The sequence below is a fragment of the Sturnus vulgaris genome, chromosome 13 (genome assembly GCF_052056855.1).
Source record: "Sturnus vulgaris isolate bStuVul1 chromosome 13, bStuVul1.hap1, whole genome shotgun sequence".
Lineage (NCBI taxonomy): Eukaryota > Metazoa > Chordata > Aves > Passeriformes > Sturnidae > Sturnus > Sturnus vulgaris.
In genome coordinates, this window is record NC_142255.1 from 16,755,426 (window position 1) to 16,771,765 (window position 16,340).

General features: G+C 43.9%; 2 long non-coding RNA genes across 5 annotated transcripts; one reads left to right on the top strand and one right to left on the bottom strand.

The window, feature by feature from the left end:
- Nucleotides 1–243: 243 nt before the first annotated feature.
- LOC148222272 (uncharacterized) lies at nucleotides 244–15,163 on the top strand. Of its 3 annotated transcripts, none has more exons than XR_015806574.1 (3): nucleotides 244–334; nucleotides 11,180–11,403; nucleotides 14,656–15,163. It is a non-coding gene; the product is annotated as an uncharacterized LOC148222272 (long non-coding RNA). The 3 variants fall into 3 exon arrangements; XR_015806573.1 differs by lacking the exon at nucleotides 244–334 and adding an exon at nucleotides 349–455; XR_015806572.1 differs by lacking the exon at nucleotides 244–334 and adding an exon at nucleotides 537–1,590.
- LOC148222273 (uncharacterized) lies at nucleotides 8,839–16,025 on the bottom strand. 2 transcript variants are annotated; one of them, XR_015806576.1, is made up of 3 exons: nucleotides 15,179–16,025; nucleotides 11,196–11,352; nucleotides 8,839–9,802 (listed from the first exon to the last, which is right to left on the bottom strand). It is a non-coding gene; the product is annotated as an uncharacterized LOC148222273 (long non-coding RNA). The 2 variants fall into 2 exon arrangements; XR_015806575.1 differs by having other exon boundaries at nucleotides 8,839–9,907.
- Between the last annotated feature and the right edge of the window lie 315 nt (nucleotides 16,026–16,340).

Here is a 16,340-nt window from a genome sequence, read left to right on the forward strand (position 1 = left end):
TGAAGGGTTAAGAGTTGTGGCTTTCCAAAGGGATTTTGTAGTACTGGGCCCATCACTCCAGAAGGCTCTGGTCTTTCTGACAAAAGGGCTCTGACATCCAGGCAGTACTCTTGAAAGTTCAGAGTTTGGAAAGCCGGAGCTCTGTAAGAAATCATTACAATAAAAGGTAGAACAGATTCTAGCAAGTGTTCAATCACCCAGCATGGTGCCACTTAGAGGCAGAAGACCTTAAAACAACCAGCAAGATGCCTGCAGAAGAAGCCTCTGTGCCAGCTCTGGCACTCTGTGCCTGTCATTCCACTCTGTGCCTGTCATTCCATGCCTTTCATCCGAGGTAAGTTGGGCAGAGGGGCTGGGGACAGGCTGGGTCAGCTCAGCCTGGGCACTGCAGATGTGTCACAGCCACTGCCATCGTTTTATTCAGTGGAAGAAAACAGAAGGAATACAATTATAAGGTAAGACAATTTTCCTGGTTGAAAAACAAAGATCTTATTTGAGGATGCTTCATGTGGAAATAGGGAAACGGGCACAAAGGCACCTGCAGGAGGCTGTCAGTGACACTGCTGTCAGCATTCACCTCTGGATTCACCTCTGGTGTCCAGCTGTGGCCATCTCCAGGACCTGTCATTGCAAGCATGTCTGGAGAAGAAAACAGAGAGACCGTCCTCTCTCAAAAATAGTTCTTAAAATGCTAGCTAGTACAGATGTTCCTATGGGAAAAGGAGATACCCCAGCCCTGCCCACTGTCACGGTGTCTCATGTCATATCAGCAGTCCATGAATTCATGGGTAACTCTGCCAGGCCTTCCTCTGGCCCACTCTGCTTGTAAAAGGGGGATAGGATTAGAGATTTCAGCCAGAGACAGGCTTAGATTGGATATTAGGAAGAAATCTTTCCCTGGGAGGGTGGGGAGGCTCTGGCACAGGGTGCCCAGAGCAGCTGTGGCTGCTCCATCACTGGAAGTGTCCAAGCCCCAGGACATTGGGACTTGGAGAAACCTGGGATAGTGGAAGGTGTCCCTAGCCATGGCAGAGGGCTGGAAATGCAGGGTCTTTAAGGTTCCTTCCAACCCAAACCATTCTATGATTCTTTGACCACTGGTAATTTTAATGAATGATGGTTCTGTCACTTTCTATATTACGTTCAAGCATATTGTTTACAACCTACCTTTAAAAAAACCCATAAAATGGCAGAAATTTTTAAAATGCATGCAGACTTGCCTCAGTAGAACAAATTTGTTTGGATAGTAAACAAAAATTCTGGGTTTATTTCCTTTTTTTTTTTCTTTATTCAAAATCTGTGTGCCTGTCATAAAATATTCCTGTGTACTTTCAAGAATAATTGAAGCATATGTATCCAAAATGTAATACTTTTCATAATGGTTTCAGACTAAATTATCCATTATATGGGACTAACACATAAAAGCTTTCCTCTACATCAAGTGATAGATCAAAGGGAGGCACGATGGCTTGTCCACATGCACAAACCACACCTCTCAGATTCTGAGAACAAGGATATGCTGTCTGCATTTTAACTACATCTCCACGACATGAAACAGTATTCCTGTGTCTCCTACTGCGGGAGAGTCAGGTAGGCCTGGCTACAAAGATTTCCTTTTACATTTCTCCCCTCTTTTTTTTTTTTTTTTTTTCCAAGTTCCATGATACAGATGAGTGACTAGTCCTGGGTGAGTCTAATTTGAAAACTAAACTCCACTGTTCCTCCTCCCTGGGAGGAAGTGTGGTTCTCACTCCTTGGGGTAAATCCATGAGCCCAAACCCCAGTCCTGCATCCTGGGGGGTGGGTGCTGGTGGAGATGTGCTCCTGCACAAATCCCAGCAGCTTCAGTGGGCACAGCCTGAGGATTGATGTGTTCCTGTTCCATGGGTCCCTGTCTTCCTGCTTTCTGCCAGGGGCTGGAGCACAGCATTGTGCCTCAGACCCTTCTCCTCTTTACTGGCTTGCTTGTTGAGCTCAGAGGTATTTAAAACTTTCTGTGCCTCATTTTTTCTATCTGCACAATTAATCTAGTAATATTTCCAACCTGCTAAGGATTCTTAATTACTTTGTCTACCTAAAACCCTTTCCTTCAAGTGGATGATGTGAGGGAGACAAATTCTGAGTGTTACTGCTGGAGAGCATTAATGGATCACTCTCAGATAGGGATCCAACTGTCCCAGTTTTTAGAGTGTTTTACTGGGAGTTTTTCTCACTACCTCATCATGAGTAATAAGAAATGCAAACTTACTGGCTTAGTGGCATGATTAAAGATGTTTGTGTTTGGAATTTCACTGCAGTAAGAGACTGAAGATGTATAGTTTCATTTAAGTGCATGTCTAGATCTAGTCTCCCAGCCAGTAGATTGGATGTTAGCCCAATTATTCCCATTAGCATCTGGTTTCTGAGCACTGATGTACTACGATGATCAGGGAATAAAATTCCCTAAAATAAGCTCCCCTAGCTGAAATGTAGAGGTACCTTTTATTGTTGTCGTGGCTGCTCAAGATGTGAAGTGCACTGGGGAAGTGCTGAGTTGAGGCACCAGAAGAAGAGGCTGTGATCATGGAAAGGCTGAAACTTCTCCTCTGATCATTTCTGACAGCTCAGAGTGGTTCTTCCACAATTGGAACCACTTGTGCTGCTTATTAATATAATGAAACTTATCCTCCAGCAAAAACAGAACCAACGACTGACACAGGAGTGGAGGGAGAGGCTGAAACCTGATCTGCTTAGGGGTCTCTTAAAGATGATGGAAGACTAATAAAATCCAGCCTGCTTCCTACCTCCATTACAACTCCCACTCCCAGCCCGTCCTCAGGAGCTAAAGTGGAATAATGGCTCCTTCCAGAGCCAAGACATCCATCCCCAGTACAGCTGAATGGCCTCTAATGGTGCTTGGCACCACGGCCTGTTTTGGTACCTGCCCTAATCTATGGAATTCTTTACTTTGATTCCATCGGGTGCTAAATGAAGCCTCTAAAATGTTTCTTATTTCTTCAGGAGTAGACTTCTTTGGTCGTGCGTTTTAGGGGATTTTTTTATAATTATTTGTCAGGTTAAAAAATGTTTCCACTGTACTTAGAAAAGCTCAGTGTTTGGTACATCTTCATCATGGGGATAACCATAAGAACAGAAAAGCATTCATTTTTCCATTGGCAGTGGATTAGAGAAATAGTAATAACTCTACATTAAGTAGAATTTCTCAACACCAGGAGGGTGATCATGAGATGTGGAGTGAAAAAAATTACTATAATGATTTAAAAAATCCAAAAAACCCCCAAACCTGAGGTCTTCAGGCTTTTCAAGAAGTACACAGGAAAGCAGCTAAACAGAACTGTAAGGGTAAGCAGGGCAAAATGTCAGAGTTGATTTAACTCATTACATTTAAGTGGAAAATAAGGGATGAAAGTTTAGTTTAAGAAAAATTAAGGAAATACCCAAGAATGAGTTTACAAAGTGCAATATTTTCTCTCAAAGCCGTAGGGTTAGCAGGTTGGTATCCAGCATCTGTGACTGATTAGGGGCATTTGAGATGGCAGGTGGCTTTAGGAAATGGAAACCTTACAGGGCTTTACAAATACTTTCTTTAGTTAGGCAAAGTTATTTGATTTATTCTCACTGGTTCTCATTGAATAGCCTGGTTTAAAATCTATCAACTTGTCTTAATCCATGTTAATATTTTCTTATAGACACAGTGTTGTGAAAATTCTCCAATCGGATTCTGTGGAGTTGCCCTGGAGAATAATAGAGTTACTCAGTTTACACCACTGAGGGCTGTGTTAAGGTGAAGAACATAAATCATGGCATTTAAAAATGCCAGCCAAATCTTTTAGACAGTAATGAGATCAAGAACCAGATCTGATCATATTTGCTCCTGACAATTTTAAAGAGCCCTATAATTCCACATGCTTCCCCTCTGTGTGGTCATGTTGAAATCTCCTGCCTGTATCAAGAAGCCAAAGCCCCAAAAAACTCCTCAGCAGGGTGAGGGGTGGAATGGGGTTGATCTGCTGAGGAGTTCCCACTGTTGGAAAAGGAGCAGGAAAAGGCAACCCTGCATCTCTTCTTCAATCTGGTCCCAAGGCCATGTAAGAGACAGCTTATGGTTCTCCTCTTTGGGCTTGGATGGGAACCAAAACTCATCTCTGGGAAGAAATATTTGGAAGAGATACTAAAGACAAGAAAATAAACCCCATGTCTGGAGCTGCTCCACAAGTCAAGCCAGCGCACAAAAAGTGACTCCTTAAAAAAGGGTAACAATAGGTAAAACAGACTTTGCAGCTGCAGGAAGTGCAGCCATAATGTGATTCAGGACAAGTGGAGTTAAAACTCTCAATTAGCTTTCCCAAATAGCATTCCTGAGGAATAACTCAAGGAAAAAATACTGCAGAAGCCCCAGCACAGGTTTGTTATTCCTAGAGAAGAAAAATCAGCATTGGGCCAAACCTTTCCATTATCTGATACTGTAAAACCAGTCCTGCAGTGCTGTCTGGGATGTTCTAAGCTTGGCACTGGTCCAGGTCCATTTCCAGCTATGGACTGTGTGTCTGTCTCTGTTTGTGTGTTCTTCTTCAGATTTATCTTAAATCACCCTTCCTGAAGCTGCCCAGCATTCTGATTTATAGGATTTTACTAAGCTTCACACAGCCTTTTCTTTTCTTTACTAAGTATGTTTTACTACTTTGTATTTTTTTTTCTGAAAAAAAATGGATTTTATTGGACAAAGGTTCAAACGTAGCTGCATAATGTTTGTTTTACGGATTTCGTATTAAACCACTTTAACACGTTTGTAGACCTGAGGAACTCGGCAAATACTGTGGAGGAAATGCCCTGAGCTTCATCTTGCTGCTTTGAACTGAGCACAGTGAACTTTGCCTGGTTACTGAGCTGACACGTGAACAACCCATTTGCAATTCAGAGAGCGAGAGAACAAGGGGGCCTGATCCTGCTTTTACCAAAGCCAAAGGAAATCCTACTGCTGACTGCAGCAAAACCAGCAGCAGAATCATAATGACTATTTAAGATGATATTTCACAAGTACAGTAATGTGACAATCATGATAAAGCGGTGGTTTTTCCAGAGGCACCATCAGAATTAATAGGATCTTTCCAGCTAGCTCTCCTTGAAACAGGTTGCAAGAGGTAAAATAAATTTTTAAAAATTTATTTTAAAAAGTCTCTAGGATACTTTGCCATTCTCAGGATTTTTATTCATTTAATAAATAGCAGCTATATTTTGAAGTCCTTTTTTGGGGGTTGTTTTTTTTTTTCATCATTGTCATCTTCTTCTTTATTGTAGCATGAGTAATCTAATTTTTCTGCATAGCATGTTGCAGTTTGATAGACAGGTCTCTGAGGGAAGCCTTGTGTGTCAGCATCAGTGAAAATGACTTCTGAGGTTGGCTCACACCCCCACGCGAGCGTGGAATCCAAATCACCCCAGAGTTACGCATCCGCCTGCCCCACGCCTCGCTGCTGGATAATGTATTCATTTGCCTCTGGCAAAAAAAAAAAAAAAAAAAAAAAAAAGAAAAAAAAAGTGAGATCCTCCACTGCATACTGATGTCATGTGGAAGGAGCCGTAATTGGGACTGGTCACGTGTGGCAGGCACCGTGAGCTGCTGCTTTTTGCCATCTGTGGAGATAAAGTTCAGGTCCCTGGATCGGAACCTGCAGACATCGTGTGCACGCAGGGCTTGGAGACCCAGCAATTCAGGCACGTGTTTCCCCCCCCAAAAAAAGGAAATGCAGATAGACTGCAGGCACCCAGGTCTGGTTGTTTTTTTCCAGAATCCCATCGTAGTGGCAGGAGATTTTTATTTGGCTGCATCGCTACTTCAGTTTATCAGTAATAATTAATGACTTGTGCAATTGCATTTCCCACTTTAATCAAGGACAGATATTTCCAGTTCAGAGTTGCAGCAAGAAAACATCCACAAATGCCTGTTCTTTTTCACAGGCAGATGCAGACAGGGAAAAAAAAGACTTTTTGCTTCAGGTGTGTATAAAGCTTTACAGCTTCACTTTCAAAAGGACTCTCCAGGACTGAGTTTCCCAAGTCAGATGCCTCATTCCCTCCTCCCAGCAGTGCACCCTAAATAATTTGGGTCCTGACTCTTAGAAATCATCATGTGAAGCCCACTGAATGGACAGGAAGATTTCCAGTGATTCATCTGTTTTCAATTATGCCCCTAAGAGCACTCCTGCCCTTTCTTCCTGCTTGTAATAGCTGGAGAAATTATTAGATCTGCTGGGGCTCTGGATGGCCTGCCACTGATTTCTGGGGACTTGGATCAATGCTCTTTGACTCAGTTTCCCTATCTGTAAACAAGACATTTAATAAGGGCAAGGAGTCTCCAGGGTATGGAAGAGATGCTGAGTATCTTAGATGAAAGCTGCTGCTACCTGGTAACTTCACAACTGCTGGCAGTGGCAGTAGAGCTGAACCTGCAGATATGAAATACAGCTGTAATTTCTGATTTCAGTGTCATTCCACCTCCAGATAAGGAAATAGAGCTCATTTTGGGACAAACACATCACATTCGGTCTTCTTAACCTTCAGTCTGGATAGCTGCAAAGATGAACAGAAGAATTTTATGCATAACATTTTAACTTGGCTTGATGTGCTTCCCAGTAGCATGTAAATAAACTGCCTGATTTGGAGCACTCTGTTCCTGACATATAACCCATTGCTCATTTAACAGATTTAATTTTTGCAGGCTTTGTGCATTTTTTATGTGACAATGATGATGTGAGGAGGCATGTCTTTATCACAGAAAGCCAACAGCACAGACTCTTTTTTTTACAAAAGTCCCTTCTTGCTGCTCCTTCAGAGCAGGAGCCTGAGATAATTCTAGCACAGGGTGAGCCATCTGTGACATGGGGCAGTTTTACTTGCAAACTTTATAACTCTTAATTGCTGCTGTATTTCCTGGCACTGTCAAGTAATAATATCAGTGGATATCAAATCTTAAGTACATAGGACTCAATTATGATCTTGCAGAACACAGAGGCTGCTCAAATCCAGCCCAGACTGTGAACTCACAATCTGCTGTTTACTCAAAGTATAGAGAAAGCACTTGACCTCTTCTCAGTGGCATCCATGTGGAAACACTCGACAATAGAGGCCTTCCTTGGTTTTCTTAGGAATCATGTTTCGACATTTTTATCTCCTCTAATTAAGGTCAACGGTCACACACTCCCACTTCTCTTCTCACCCCACTCTTCCAAAATTGCAGGCACTTACCCAGCTCCAGTTACCCTGGTTGAAACAAACTGGGCCCAGTTAGTGCATACCCAGTTCTGGGGGGAGTGAAGAGAATCACGGAGATTTGAGGCTCTGCTGAGCCAAGAGCTGTGTCTGAGCTCCCGTGTTCACATGCTCATCCACCACCACGACGAGCAGCAGAGCCTGATAGTCAGAAGCAAACAGCAGGCAGGGGGTAGGATTGCTGCAAATGTAATTCCACTATGAGAATATTTCCTAACCCGCAGCACATGTTCCCACCCAGTGGGGAAGGTGTGAGGAGTTCTGCAGGAGGACAGCGAGAGCGGATCTCAGCTCCCCTTGCAACACTCCAAGTGCTAATTGCAGGCGGGGAGGAAGGCTGGAGCTGGTAGACAAGCCTGGGGAACACAGCACAAGGACTCGTGCTGTCGTTGTGGAAGAAACCCAGGAGTGCTTCACATCCCAGCATCCCTGGCAAGATTCACTCCGACACTGCTGTGCTTTGTCTCCAGCCCTGGCTGCCTCTTCTTGAAAACCTTCATCGTTCTCAGCGGGGCGCTTCCCAGGAATGAGAATGCTCCAGCCAAGGCCATTGTGTCAGGATGCAAAGAACAACTCCTAGCCCACCACCAAGAGCACATCCCACTGAATCAGGGCCTTCTGGGGACTGGGTTTATCATTAGAAAACCCCAGTAGCTTTTTGGAGCAGTATACATCCTGCTTAGTAATTACCTTTTCTCTATTAAAAAGATTGTTTCTTTTCATTATTATTGTTGAGTAGGTGGCAGCTATGAATGGTTAACAATGGAAAGCAGAAGTTGGTGAAATAAAACTCTGTGCTTTTAGAAGTCATTTTATGTATGTAAAAACAAAATTGGGCCAAGCAGCTGCAGACCTTGGCATTATTTAGGCTTGTGCTTGCTATATTGCACCCTTTCCCTTTAAACTGACTTGCTCTCATTTCTCACACAGAACAGGATATCACTTTCAGAAAAGAGCTAATGCTGTCCTTTTCCCTTTATATTAAAAAAAAAAAAAAAAAAAAAAGACCAAAACCAACAGAGTTGTGCCCTAAGTGAGATTGTCTTGACCCTTGGCAAAGCCAGATGCTCAGAGCCTCTGTCAGCACACGCTTCCAGCATAACTCCTTTGCTCACACTGAGCTCAGCCATGGGTGCTGGACCAGGGCACCTGTTCTCTGTAGAGGATAACTACTCAAAAACATGAATTTTTTTCCCTCTCTTTTATACTGCTTTTTTAAGCTGAAAAACGTGTGTTTGGTTCTAAGTGTGGAGCAGGGCAGGCTGTGGTGTTGAGCAGCTCCGTGGGTTTCTCACCCCAGTGGTGTGGGGACTGCATCTGGAGTTTCCAGGCACCAGGGAGATGTGTCAGAGCAATCTGACATCCCAGAGAGATGGATTTTTCATGTAAAAGTAGAAAGTTATTAGCTCCCAAAATGTTCTCTTGGCAGCAGCAGGGCAGCAAGTGCTGCTACAGGCAAGGCAGGTACTGGGCCAGCATGGCCCTGCAAAAGGTTTTGTGTTGACACATATTGGAGAATAGTGTAATAAAAACCAAGGATTTTTATTACTGAAAGAGCTCAGTCACTCATGCCACAAGGAAGATTATGTTTAATTAAATATTGAACCCCTTTATATATCTGTACCAGGCTCTGAATCACACTCCCTCTCTCCTTACAGCCAGAGGACATTCCCACATCTTCAAAGATTTTACAAATGAGGCTAGTTGAGAGTTTCATTTCCCCTGGAACTGAAATTGAGCTACTTTGGAGATGGAAACCAGCAACTCTTGAAAATCCCTATTTCAGCAGAGCAGGCCAGGAAGAGGAAAAAAATAGACAGTATCCCAGAAGTGAGCTACAGGGTGACTTTTAAATAGCAGAAAAAAAAGCTATATTATTATTTAGTACCTGTGCTTTGTTGCTATGTTGGGGGGCACGTTACACCTCTTCTACTGAGTTCTGTGATGGGCTCTTGCACTTCAGTTACTCCTTGTTTGATTCCTGCAACACTTTCCTAACTCCTTTTTGGGGAAACTTTCATATTCCTGCTAAAATTTAGTCACTGGGGACTGCTTAGACATACTCAGAACCCTCCCTTGGATTTAAACTCCATCTTTTTTGCGAGTGTGCTGTGAGTTTTCTTCATTGCTGGGATATGTGTTATCTTGCTCAATTGCATTTAATTTGGGCTCGATTTGCATATTCGCGTCCTGGGCTGAATCCGTCAAGATTTTCCCATGACACATTTTGCCTCTGCTGTTCCCATGGCACATGTTCCTTCTGCTGTGGCAAGATCTACTCTGTGGATTCATCTTTTCTTTGGAGAAAAGTGAGGCTGTTTTTCTGAAGTTCATGTTCTTGCTGTTAGGATTTTCCGTGCCTTCCCAGATCCGCAGTGATGTCGGCTCACACACGAACTTTCTCAGTTCAGCAGGGATGAAACTCAAAATCCTTTCTCACTTCAGTCTCTCAGCTGGCTTGAGCAAAAGGTTGTGGTTTGTGCCGTGTCATCTGGTTTGCTGTTGGGTATTTGGGGCTTGCTTGAAGCCACTTCTGCAATCAAAAGACTAAATTTTAAATACGAGGCACGTACGAGCAGCGTCAGGACCCCTTTCAGAGGGGTGAGTCACTTGACCTGGCTGTGCCTCAGTTCTCCATCTAGAACAGAGGAAAATAATATTAATGCAAGTCTAACTTTCTTCAGATACTGCGAGGCTCAGTGCAGGACCAGAGGTGATGTTCTCGGGTATTACAGTAATAGGGGTCACAGGAGCTAGATGGAAAAGTAAAGCAGAAGCTAGTTAAGACTTTCTCAGCTGCAAAGGATTAGTGTTCATTTTAAAATCTCTGGCTCTTGGCAAATTGGGAGACTTACTAACCTGTAGCTTAGGAAAAAAAAAAAAAAAACCAAAGCAGCTGAAACAAGGGTGTTAGCAAGTCTGGCAGCACAGCAGCACAGAGCACCTTATCTCTATCCTGGTGGAAAATCAAAGGCACATTTCCAGCTGTGCCCGTGAGCACTGTTTGGTCACTGAACAAAGCAACTGGCACCTCGTATCCAACCTACAGAATGATCACAGCCTGCTTCAGGTGCACAAACAAGTGCAGAAATGAGCTCCATGCACAGAACTCATTGTTATTCAATCAAGCCTTTAATTGTAAGTGTTTTAAGCAAGGAATTCTCTGTTTTATGAAAGTGTGCTCAGCATTACTCCACCGCAGACATCTGTCATTCAGCAGGCGCCACCCAATAAAAGTGCTTAAAATGTTCTGTTCCTCAATTAAAATATAAACCAGAGCTGTTTAAGGGCTTTTACGAGGTGATTTCTGTTTACCTGACAGATTTCCACACTGGAGGAGCACAAAGCAGGATTTCAGTTTCTGATCAGAGTGATGGCTCTGCAAAATAGTACAGTTTCAATTGTTTTAATTTATTTCTGAGTTTTTTTGGCTTTTTTTTTTTTTGTTGTTGTTGTTTTTTGGGTTTTTTTTCTAATTCCGGGAATAATAAAAATCCTTTAAAAATAAAAGAATTCCTATGCCAGATTAAAAATAGGAAGAACTTGGAAAGCTCATTTCTGATCACACATGCTGGAGAAACTGGGATCCAGGATGAACTGCTGGAGCCTGTGCCAGCACCTGCTAACCTTTTCTTCCAAATTTCATCTAACAAAATCCAGGGAAAAGGGTGCCCTGCTCTGGTCTGAAACAGCCTCTTTTGAAGAGAAACAAGACTATAGCTAGACAAAATCGCCCATTTTCCCCAAAGAAATACTGCATCAATGCTCTCATGGTTATTCCCCTGTAAATGGATATTTCATCTCCCATCCTGCCTTACTACTTTTTTACCTCCTGCTACTAAAGCAGAAGTAGATGTTATATGGAAAACAAGCATTTTCACCAAAAAAACCTTCATTTTTTTTGTTCCAGAGTATCAGAAACTCACCTTCAGTGGCACGGGAGATGCAGAAAAGGCTTTGCTGTGTGTTATGCTTTGTGCAATGTGCCGATCCGTGCTCCACCCTCTGGCAGGTCATCACTTCAGGGCACCTGGTCAGCATCAGGATGGAGGAGGATGGCAGTGTCAGGAGAAGACTGGACTCCTGCAAGACAAAGCTTTCAGCAACAAACCTTAAACCTTCTGGTTTTGCCAGGTAACAATATTTTTTGTGACACTGTGACACTTCACCACACCACAGACACAGCTGATTTCTGACAGTGTGGGCAAGCCAAGGATGGAGCCTGTGGGGAGGGAAGGTGGGTGAGTTTGCCCCATTCCTTCCATCACCACCCTGCTCCCCCCTGCAGCTGCTTTTGGGTGCCTGCAGGTCCACAGAGCCTCACAGCAAGACAAACTGTGATTCCACATTGCACCAACCTGGCCCAGACAATGCAGGCTTCTCCCAGGAGCTTCAGGTATCTGCTGTTTATCCTGACACACCTTGCTGAAGGGACAAAGCTGCCTGTGCCAGAGCTACCAATAATTGCTGAGTGAGTCTCTGCTGAGCTGCCTCAATTAGATTCTTCCAGGGGAAATGTTAATTCTCTTTTTAAATTAAGGAAAGGAAAAGCAAACAGCGACTAAACCCAACAACGGGTAAACAAGAAGCTCCTGGATTTTGCATCACAGGTATTCAGAGGAGGCTTTCTGCCTTGGAGCACACTGCTTGTAGAATGCTGGGAAATCTGATGTTAGTCCTTAACTCAGTCTGGTGTGTGTTTTTCTCCTCTCCAGCAGTAGCATGAGTTAAGGACAAGGCATTAGCCCTAACTGTGATCCCCTCAGTGTCAGTTCAAGTCAGATTCTTCCCGTTATTTATATGTTCCCTTTTGTAAGTGTATCGATTATACAAGTGAGTTCTCAAGTGCTTGGGTACTCAATACAGCCACACAATGGGGGAAGCATCCAGGTTAGCATGGAACTGCACATGTGCTGAGCATGCCAGGGGACAGGAGTAAATAGTGACATGTACAATTCAAAGCCACCTCTTCAGAGCTTTCTTTTTTGCTGCACAGTGACTAAAAATAAAACCTGCATCTCAATTTCCAAGGTGTAGCAACCAAAGTTTTTCAAGAGTTATTCTTAGCCATGGCAGAATTGCCACCTTCAGGCCATTTCTGAACACGAGATTATTCCATAATAATCCAAAATCCAGCACAAGCTCCTCCCTCCCCTCTATTTGTTTTACCTTCTGCATTATGAATGCTGTGGGTAAGGGCTGCCTGTTTCACAGGGGGCTTGGTATCACAGAAAGCTGGTTGTTGATCTCTGGATGCCTGCAGGCCAGCAATCTGTGCTACAAGTTACCCCTCTTAAAAAAAAAAAAAAAAAAAAAAAAGAAAGAAAAAAAAAGAAAAACAACCAAAAAAACCAAAAGACAAGCGGATAAAACTGATACAAGCATCTGTAACAAGCTAATTGGACCCTTGTGGGCAACACAGCAGATACAAAATTAAAACAAACAAAACATCTCATTGTAAAACTGTACTTCCAGGACTGCTATCACAAAGGGACCCGTCTGGATTTTTATTTTTGTTTTGTTTTGTTTAAAAAGACCTAATTATGGCCAGAGCTGAAGTATCACAAGTCTGTTTTCATCTATAAAGAAAGGATATTTTGCCTCTGAACCTGAGAAATTGTTAGAAGTTGGTAATTAGTATGACTTGTTAATAGAGTTTGGCTGTGATTAAGCTGTGATTGAGTGTGAGTTTGGTTCTTGTCAATGTGAATGCCTGTAAGGTTGAGAGATGTTTAATGAGACACCTGTTGTCAGCAGCACCCGGTGGGCTTTGTTGCGCCTGATTGGAATTTGTACCGTGGAGCAGGAACAGCAGCAGCAGCAGCACAGCCCCAGCTGGAGCATCACTGGCAACAGCAAAGGCCACAAGAGAAAGGGAGGCTGGGACCCCCTGCACTGGAAATCTCCAGGGATGCTCCACATCCCAGAGGTCGCAGTGCTTGGGGTGATCCATCATCCAAACCGTGCAATTACAGCTGTTTGGGCAGTGCAACAGGCAGAAATGCTGACATCTTCATCCAGGCACTAGGGAGTGATGGCCTGTGCTGCTGTGTGATGGAGGGGCTTTGGGAGATGGAGCTGAGCAGGTTTAAACCTCTCTACCCCCCAAAATGTCCAGCCCTCGGGTAGCTGGTAATAGTAGGACTCTTTAAACATTGATGGAGAAAGGTTCTGCCCAGCCCCCGATCATCCTTCCCCTTGGGCATTTTTCTCAAGGGAAAATGTCTCATTGAGTGACTCAGTACCTCTTGGCCTTTGAACAGATAAAGTTTCATTCATTGATGATATTTTTATCTCAAAAATCAGTATCAGTTTCCACATGACTCCAGATAACCACTCCCTTCACCAAAACCTGAGCCTGATGACAAATTTGTGTACTTGGGACTACATACAAAAAAATATTATTTGCCCCTGAACGTCTATTAAACATTTTCAAGTGGCTGCTACTTAAAACATACCTGGGTTTTACATGCAAAAAGCCAAAGAAGCTGAAGCAATCACGCTGGCCACTGTCGCAGCCTTTTAATGTGAAATGAGCCTGCGCTGGGAACAGGAGCAGAAGCATTTCAGCTCATGGAATGTGCCTCGGGAAGGAGCCGGTGGCTTTGTGATGGATCGGAGCAGCCACTGGATGGCATTGCTCTACACGAATGGACCTGCGAGCACAAGCTCTCAGCACGGGCGGCTGTGCCAAGGAGATTAATTCAGCCCCGAGAGGCTCAGGCCACCGTGACCTTACCAATTCTTTAAATAACATTCAGAGTTCTCTCGGCTGCCTGGCTGGGAGCTCTGGGCACAGAGTTTGGTCAGAGCGAACAAAGCCGACATCCCGAAGCAAACCTATTTCTAGGCTGAGTGCGTTTGTCTTTCATTTTACATGAGATCAAATATTCAGCCAGTTTTTGATGGGCTTCCTTCTCAGGAGATGGGGAAAAGAATAGTTTGTGATTTCTGGCTGTATCAAACCATTCCAGGGCAGGCACACCCGCCCAGCCAGCGATGGCTCGGCTGAGCCCTGGTGCTGTGGACGTGCCAGAGAGCTCAGCTCCCCAGGGCTCACGGGGTGGCAGGCAGCTAAGGCTGCTGAGCTGAGCACGTTATTCGAGTGTAGCAAATGGAAAAACCAAAGAAAAAGAAAAAGCAATTGTTGTCTGGCACGTTCTGCTTTGCTGTGGGCTCCAGAGCATCAAGCCCAGGTTATTATCCCACGTGTGGTGCCGCTCCATGCGACAGCCACCTCTCAGCACGTGTTAATACAGCTTTGCTTTCTGCTACCTCACTTATTGATAAGGAATCAGCTGGTGGCCAAGTAACCTGATTTCATATTTTCCCTGGAGTTCTGTGATTCTTTATTACTGACACTCTATGTTGGCCTTGTTCTTTCAGTGACTACACGTGGCCAAGCCAACCTGAGAATGTCACTGGCCAAGTTCACGCCCGAAGAAATCTGCTGATGGCTTTGGAGGTGCAGCAGGGTATTTGGAACTGCAGCCCCACAGAAGATGTATCTGGAGGGGGATACACTCTTTGTGAGGGTCAGTTGACAGTCATAGCCAGCAGATGTACCTTCAGTTAGGACATGACATCATCAGGTGAGTGCTTGTACATGGGCTGGTCGGTACAGCTGTTCTGGGCACAGACTTCCTGTTGGTACTAACCCAGTTTTGACCAGTCTAATAAATTTTAATGATCATATTCAATTATACAACTCCAGTTACACTGGGATTAAAATTAGGTCATCAGTTCAAGTCCTGCAAAAGCCTCTTCACTCCTAGTTCTCAGTTCTGTACTCAAAACCCTGCACCCAGCTGCCTTTCTAATGCTGGAGAAGTATGATGAAAAAATTGCTAAATAAAATAAATGCTACATTTGTTTTATGACCCCATTTGTCTCGTATTTCTGGACTTACCTCCCAATCCAAACAACAAAACTGCATCCACCTTGATGTGCTCAGCAATCCACCAGTAAATGCTTTCTGCTGTCAGAAATGCTCAGGCTTGGTGGGAAATTGAGGTTGTATCAGCAGGGGGCTACTCAGGTCCTTCTTCTGGTGGCCACAGCTCTGCTACAGTGGCTGTAAGAGGAGACCAGAACAACTGACAGTGATTGCTTGTTTCATGTCTCCTATTTGGAACCACTGCTTGATGTATCTCGTGTCACCATTGGGAACTCTATGAGCTGACACCAGTGAGCTCAGTGGTTTTGATCTCTTTCCACTGACTTTAAAAGAAATGGCAATTTCTTCCCAACTTCAGCACTTCAGGGCTGTGTTTGAACACAGGCAGGATAAATCTGAATATCTTCATCTATTTAATAGTCAGGAGTGTGAAGACTAAAAGGAGGGTGTTTCCTATTGTTCCTACACTGCACAGCAGGTTGTGTTTGGAAAAGACCCCCTGGCTGGTTTAAGGCAATCACCCCAGCACACAAATTTGCCCTGGATCTTTCTAGAGTCAGGGCAACACTCCAGATCTTCAAAAAATCAAGGTGACCTTGTAAACTACAGGGCAGCCCAGAACACTGGCAGGCAAATGGGAATTCAGAAAAAAATAAAATTCTAGACTAATTCCAACCCATTACAAAACTATCAGAAAAGCTGAACTGTATCTGCTGAAGTGTCTCGTTCTGTTTGGTGGCACAATGTAACAGGGGATCTGTCACTGTCAGCACTGCTCTTGTCTCGCTGAAAGCTGTGGTGCCTTTCACAACCACGACATAAAAATTCAAGCCAGCTGTCCCACCTGCCAGAGCAGCTTCTATTCTGGGCTCCCGTGTGCCGTAGGTATTGTGCTTATTGTGCTTATTGTGCTTATTGTCCCTTAACATTGTTAGGGAATATTCCCCGGGTCATAATCACTAGAAGTGATACAGGCAGAACATTCCATGCCAGGAGGGGCTGTGCCAGGCTGTGGCTACGTCTCCAGGTTAGACTGCGGTGGGATTGGTACAAAATTAAAAGAAGCTTAAAAAAAAAGAGATTGCTTTGAGAAGTCACCCAAGTCAGAAAAGACTAGGGGCCTCCCTGACTCTGGCTGTCAATAAGGTGTTAGGTAGGGGAAGATTAACACCCT